The sequence below is a fragment of the Anarhichas minor genome, unplaced genomic scaffold (genome assembly GCF_050575085.1).
Source record: "Anarhichas minor isolate MPS153535 unplaced genomic scaffold, ASM5057508v1 ptg000040l, whole genome shotgun sequence".
Classification (NCBI taxonomy): domain Eukaryota; kingdom Metazoa; phylum Chordata; class Actinopteri; order Perciformes; family Anarhichadidae; genus Anarhichas; species Anarhichas minor.
In genome coordinates, this window is record NW_027466486.1 from 2,309,118 (window position 1) to 2,317,009 (window position 7,892).

Consider the following 7,892-nt stretch of genomic DNA (forward strand, 5'->3'; position numbering starts at 1 on the left):
AATGGCCTCTGTGCTTTCTCTAGTCAGTCTCTCCCTCTCTCTCTCTCCTTCTCTCTCACTCACTCTCTCTCTCTCTCTTTCATTTCATTTCTATAAATAGACAGACGCTTGGCAGCTGAGGGGTAGTCCACGCAGAACAAATGCACCCCCTGGCTGTTTCACTTCATTCCCCACATAATGAGCCATACGGAACGCGCACAGATCGCCGCCGTCACTTCCACTTTCCCCAGGACCGAGGCAGGGGCCACACGTTGCCATGGAGACGTGGCTGTTGGGCAGTGCCCACCCCCCCCCCCCCCCCCTTCGAGCTGACCCCTCCGCCTCGATCTCTGTCTCATCCACGTCTTCCCCTACTTTTTGATTCTCTACCCTCCTTCCTCTCTTCCATTCAGCACCATAAGGCACGTGGGAGATGAGCAGATGAGTGTGGAGTCCAGTGTGCTACACTCGTCTTCTGCGTGTCTCTGATGTAATGGAGTCAGTGCGGGTATCCCTCTCTCGCACATCTTCCTCGGCGAATATATTCCGGACCAGTGAACCACTGAATGCTCAGCTCCAATGGCTGCAGCTGCAGAAGGGGCACTCTCCATAGACCGGCGATGCTATATGTGTGCAAATACTGGTCTCTATGGATCTCATTTGAGCTGAAGGCGCACGCAGTGTGAAAGCCTCACACCTATCTGCATTGCACTCTGTATATCTATAGCGTGTCAGGGTTTTATTTGAGGGGAGGATTTATTAGTGCAGGGTAGTCAAGGTTATTTGGCGTTATATGAAGAGTACCGAGCTCTTCTTCTTACATGATTATGTGTGCCTGTATGTCTAGATGATGGGATGACAGTGTTTGACTGGATACAACAAGCATAGTATTGTTTTCACCTTGTGAGTCTGTGTGAGTGTTTTTATATGTCTGTCTGTGTGTGATAGTGTAGCAAACGCGCAATCCCGACACTTTACAGGTGTGTTGTTGAGATCACAATGATGTTGGAAGATGTGTGTGGTCGGAAGTAGCGCCCTTGGCCTGGATTTGGCGCGTTGGTTGGTCTGATCCCATGTCCAGATGGTCTGTAGTTATTAATGCAGCGGCTCCCGGCCTTTTTGGCTTGTGGTCCTGTAAAGTGAAGCAACTACTTGCTTGACTTGTCTTGCTCAGGCTATTTGATTTTAAGGATTTTATGGAGTGATGAGGTAAACATATTCAATATTACAAAAGAAGTCAGAAAAAGTAAACATCATTTTGTGTGACATAATTATTTCTTTCCCTAACCATCCCTTCAGATTTAATTTAGGACCCTGTTCTGGGGTGCCTATCCCCATGGGGTCCACAGCTCTAGTGATCCACTGCTATGATGGTATCTAGTTTTATTTTCATTACCAGCCACGACAGCGACGCTGGTATTGTTTTCACCTTGTGAATCTGTGTGTGTGTGTGTGTGTGTGTGTGTGTGTGTCTGAAGTTGCCGGGTTGGAAGTGGGGATTTTTCCCATTTTGCTCCCTTTGCCCGATGGTGTGATCCCATCGCAAGATGGTCAGTTTGTTTTGATTTTATTCGTCCAGGTTTTGTGATATCTGTCTAAGATTTGTTGGCATCCCAACACTAGATAAAAGGAATCTCCTCTGTGGTCTTTGTAATGAAAAATAACATTTAATGCGATGCATGTTTTTCCAGAAACAATGTCCTAGTTGGCATTAGTTTACACTAAAGAAATTGTCCCTATGAAATCTGTTGACAGCATGTCATGGGGATTACTCGGAGCATTGTTACTCCCCAACTCATCCAAGCTGTGACAAGGAGTCGCAAGTACACATGGCTTTGTATAAACGGGTTTACAGACACAAAACTATTGCTCCAGAGTAACGGGGGACACCTTTTGAAAAGACATTTTGCTTTTGAGAATTGTGAGCTTCACAAATGAAATACCATTCACCTGCATCACAATGTCTCCAAACCTGGGCAAATAAAACCAAAACCCATATGCATGACCAGATAGCACCGGAGGTAATTGAGTTTTTCTTTTTTTGTAGTTTGGGTGAACTAACCCTTTTTAAAGAACGCAGCATTTTCATTTAACTTGCTGTGTCCCTACACACTCCATGCGTCGTTTAAAGCAAGTCCTCAAGGGGCTGTTGGTGCGTTGCTCTGTGTCTGACCCCCACCAACACACCACCGTCTAAACACACACATTCAGCGGTGATAGGAAGTGGCCCTCCAGCTCTGAGGTCTTTAGATCCTGATGCGAGGTGACGCTTTACCTTTCTCATTTCACAGCTTCACTGTTCATTACTGACCGTCATAAGCGGACGTCGCCCAGGGTTGGTGTCAGTGTTAAGTCCCCCGATGACCCTCCCCCCCCCCCCCCCCCCCCCCTCCCTCTTTCTCTCACCAGCCGGGCCCACTGTGTCACCGCCTTGCCTTTACTCCACTGAAGTTGTTGCAACTCCAGCCTACAAATTATCAGCATGTGCAGAGTGCCGAGCGCAGCGTTGAGAGACAAAATACAAATCACAAAGTGCAAAAGCAGCACTATTCTCTTGCGCTGTGCTGTATCGTTCCCTGCTCCAGATTCACTACTGCCGCATGCCAGACGTTTTGATGAAACGGATCTAGAGAGACGCGGCCGCCGTCATGTGAGCTGTGGCGAGAACAGGAAAGGAGGGAAATACAGGAAGGAGAGGTGACGTTGCTCTGCTCCCAGAGGATCAATGCAACCAGTCTGTTCCAGGGCCACGGCCATCAAGCCGCCCGCCCTTGTAAGTGCCGCTGCTCTCAGTGGGAAGCACAAGCAGGCCTGGTGTGTTGATTACGAGTATAATCCATTAATCATCACTGAACGCTTGGAGGACTTTGATGAGAGAGGCCAGAGCAGGCATTGAATTCCAATCATGTGATGCATGCTGGCTGCAGGTACACTGAAAGAGCTGGCGTGCACCAGTCTGTCCTGTGTGTTTCACCGCCTCCACCCTTTCTGCTGCAGATAAGAAAACTTCATTAAAACATCCAACCATATTCTCCATACTAATTACGGCATCACATCGAGAGGGAGTGGAGGATGGCGGACCGGAGTGGTGGGGGCCACCTGACCAGATTGGTCCGTCTCCTCCCTCCCGTCCATTTTGGGAAGCATTTTGTTTTTTAATTTCATATTTGAATTTAACAAGCATGGAAATCTGAACACGCTAATACGATTCTGTACCACAGTGCCGGACTATGTAATTAAAATGGGATCCAATTGATTTTTTTTTCTCCTGCTTTGCATACAGGCTCCATCCTTAAAGGAAAGGGACTCTGCATACTGCAATAAGATGTCTGCTCCGATCTATCCATGTTGTTTCTGCGTGGATTCATGATGATTCATTATTGATTAATCGCTAATCAGTTTTAAATACTTTGAAATACTTTACATATTTGACTTACAATTTGGTTTGCCCTGTGACTTTTAGGACTTACTTCCACAAAGCTTCAGGCTTGTATGATCCTGTAATCGGAGGTGGTAGCAGTGTCAACATCCTGCTTTGCTCCTGTCTCTGAGGCTTTGTGTGTCTCGTCAGCAGCGGTTATGGGTGATGGTGCTGCATCAAGGACTGTGAGCCCAGTGAAGCTTATTATCTACTGGCTAGTAATGCATCTAACTGGGGAAGAGCATTGGGTTGTGCAATGCAACTGCAAGAAGAGAGATGATAGCTGTGTACCAAATCTCACGCTATTTTTTATTTTGTTTTACTTTTAGGACGTACTGCAGCTGCCCCTTACAAGTACGTACTGTTGGTATCTGTCAATGAGCTGCCATCAGGCTGTCTGTCAGTCTGTGTTCTCCCTGCTCAGTCAATGAGATATATCTTCTGCTGCACTGAGGATTGTGGGTCAGAACAGCTAGAAAAGCATGCTGGCTTTCATACTGCAAAGTGCGACCGGATGCAGTATTCTTTATCCTAACATCCTGGTGGTTTTGGCATACTGCATTTGACATATTACGTATTGGGACAGTAAATACTTACTAATACATACAAATTATTTTTCTGGCATACTAAATAGTATGGTAGTATGGGTTTGGGAACGCACCCAAAGAAAGACGGGAGGGGAAGTGTGTTCAGTGACTCTGACTCTGGGGTTTAAAGGAATAGTTTGACATTTTGGGAAATACTAATTTGCTTACAGTTAGCTTAGCTTAGCACAAAGACTGGAAACTGGAGACAGGGCAATTTTACACATTAAACAAACAAGATATAACACGTCACTAAGTAAATTTAGAGGTGCTAAAGGGTGTGTTTTGTTTTTTTAACCTTTTGGACAGAGCCATGCTAGCTGTTACCCCATGTTTTAAGTCTTTGTGCTAAGCTAAGCTAACCGGCGACTGGCTCTAGTTATTTAATGGACAAACTGGAGAGTGGCATCTTATAACTCTGAGCCAGAAAACAAATGAGTGCATTTCTCAAAAATTGTCTTTTAAGTTTAGAGTGTGTAGCATTGAGGGGGAACAATTGGTAGAAATTGAATATTATAGTAGTATCTTTTTTTAAGTGTATAATCACAAAATATGAACCCTTGTGCTTCCATTACCTAACGAGATGTTTAGATCTACATACGATGTGGGTCCCCTTCATGGAGCATGCCGCCATGTTTCTTCATAGCTTATCCTACATGCTTGGCACTCGGGAGAAGTTTCAGTTGGTTGCAATGTGCAATCTCACCGCTAGATGCCGCCAAATCCTACACACTGCAGCTTTTTTAACGATGAATTGCAACACTCAGCCTTCTACTTATCATCTTTGTAGCATGATCAAGTTTTGCACCACAGCTTATAGCTTCATATGTCACATTTCTAACACTTGAAAGAGAGCTAACTTGGTGAATTGGCACTAGTGTCAGTATTACTTTGATATTATATTAGTGTTGTGAAATATGTCATAACTTCTTGAATGCAGCACTCATAAACTCCTGAGCTTGTGACTTTGCAGATGGTTACTGGTTCTGTGTCTGTGCATACACATATACATTTAATACAAATGTAATATAATATCATGCTTCTTCAAGCTGCAAACATGTTTTTTCTACTGCAATTATAAACCCATTTTTCTCATCTATTGTGTGTTTGGTATTTGTGGCTTGTGGCCAGAATAAAGGTCAGCGACTCAGTGATTCTCTTCCTGCTGTTGCTAGATTTTGTGTCATATATTAGCAGCACGTGACCAAAAGGGCAGACTCACTCACTCAGTTTGTAGAGGTAAATAAGTGGCTGATACTTTAACAATAAGCTTTTCCTGCTTCCTCCTCCTCACTTCTCCCTCCTGTTGTGAACCCTCGACATGGTGGGCTGTGGACCTGGGTGATATTCATGCTTTGTGGTGCAGGTTTCTTCTCTCAGCCTGTGGTGACGTATTTGCGCGCCTGTCGGTGTGACTTTTAAAGATGGGGGGCGGAGGGATGGGGGGCGCAACCATTTCACACCTCCACCGCGTGAGAATTAGCCCCTACAAATATGAATAATTATCTGCGAGGATGACAATGTGTGGATAAAGCTCGTCTCCAGCAACCAGCTCCAGAAACGAACTCGGCGCAGAGGAGAGACGCGCCGTGCTCATTCCGATGGTGCGCAAAGTCCATATGACAGCCTGGGTAACTTAAACGCACAGCCCGAGTGCGTTTCTAATGTAAGACGGTGGTTAATACTAATCGCAGTGGTCCGTTTCTGTAGAGAAGACAGCCGGGAATAAGGAGCTTCACGGCGGTGCCGATCTACAAGAGCGACATCATCACAGATTTCCTGCGCTATCGCAGCGGAGCGAGAGAGAGGGGGAGAGGAGGAGAGCGCTGATTCACGGCTTGCAGGAGGAGGGAGAGCCGTGCGGACGGGCTCTGAAGATCCATCTCTGATCTTAAAATACCGACTCCCCCCCCCCCCCCCCCCCCCCATCGCTCACTCCCCCCCTCCTCCGCCTCCTCCTCCCTCGTCATTGACAGCTCTGCGACCCGGTCAATCCGTCAGACAGGGAGGATCTGGGGAGGAGGGCGCCAAGGCAAGAGAGGACGAAAGGCGATCACCTCTGGCCGGTTTGATCCAATCCCCAAAACCGAGCGAGGCTGGGGACCTGCCTCTCCGTGCATGAGGACGACACAGTGGCTCCACCGGGGTTTTTTTTTTTTTTGGTCCGAGGAGCACGTTTGACTCAAGAGATCCAAACAGCGATGTTGCGCTGAGACTGTTGAGAGAGGGCGATCTGAACGGCGAAACAGCCATACAGGAGGTGGACAGGAGCTATTTCGCAGTTTCTACATAAAACTCCCGGAATACAAATCCAGGTAGGTTACAATGGATAACGCATGATGCAAACTCAGTGATGTTTCAATAACCAGTGTGTTACTGAGTGATGCAACCCGGTAAACCATCGTTGATAAACAGCAAGGCACAGGCGGGCACCTCTAGTTTAATACATGACAGCTTGTAGTAACCACGTTAGATGCAAAGCTGCAAATTCACTCGATAAGTGATGTGGTGTGATGTGGTCCGGCACTCCGGAGCGCTTCGTCTTGCCCGGGTTTTTAACCCGCCTATATGCTCCTCATCACCGTGCAGAGATGATCCATTGCAACGGGGCTGCAATGGATTCGTGATACCGTCTAATGGGTGTGCCAGTAGATTAATTGGCGTCTGTCAAAGCAAGTATCGGATAGCGGTTGTTACAGTCCTGCTGCTGTTTGGCTGAACACCTGGATATCCAGGTTTTTTTTAAATGTATGACTCTTTAGCTTGTGTTGTATTGTTGGCTTCTTCTACACGGCCCACCTCTGTTATGAGTTGATGGTGTTTCCTGAGGTCAGCAATGGGTATTAGTTTCAGAGAGAAGGGACATATAGCCTTTTATATCATCTATGCATCGTGCCACGTATAGGCCTGTACGCACCCTATAAGTTAGGGCCTCTGGGTGCTCCAGCAGGGGATTCCCCCCTCAGGTACCGACATAAGTGTAGTGCGCGAGTCTGCCTTCTGATGATTAATCAGCAACAGCTGGGGCTCTCCGTGTGTCTGCTGAGGCCATGTTTACGCACGTCTCAAATAGCCTCCTTAAACAAGACCCTCTTCCCAAAATAGGGAAAGCGACCTGAGAGCAGAGCAGCCGCTCTCCTCTCAGCAACTGTCTCACCCATAATGCATGTCTGCATCAGTCAGGGGATTAAACAGGGTAATCACTTAAAGATGCACGAAATCAAATGTTAATATTGAATCTACTCATTTAAATCCACTATTTTTGAGGTCAAGTATTATTTCATCAATTAGTTAATCGTTTGATCCATGACATTTCAGAAAATCATGAAAAATGCACACACAAAAAAGAAAAAAAATCACAATGCTAAATTAATAGTATTATATAGTCAGCACTTATAGTATGTTATTGTTCTACATTATAAATATTAAGACATTAAGTCTACTTTCTTTCTCTTGAGTTCATGTGCAGTTATTGTGAACAACTCTTTGTCTTTTCGGTGGATTCTTTTAATACTTTTTGGCGGCAGCTGAACAGTCTTGATTAAACTCCAGCGTCAGTCCTCCTCTACATTCACAATGTGAAATACAATCCTTAAAATGGTAATTAGTATGCAAATTGTTTTGTGTAGCTCCTAATTTTGGGGTCACAGCTGTAATGTTGGTACACAAAGAGAAATGGAATCGTTCACTCTGCAGCAGACAATACACTTTGTGCTGATAGAAAATCAATATTTAAAATGCAAAATCCTTGTGAGGTCATACACCTGAACCGTCTGAGAGCTTGAATGTAATCATTTTAATGAGTTCTACATTATTGCCTATGTAGCTACTATGTAGCTATGTAGCTGTGTGTCTTAAATGGGTTCTCAAACTAACCAATCAAATCAATGCATCCATATTGCCAGCAT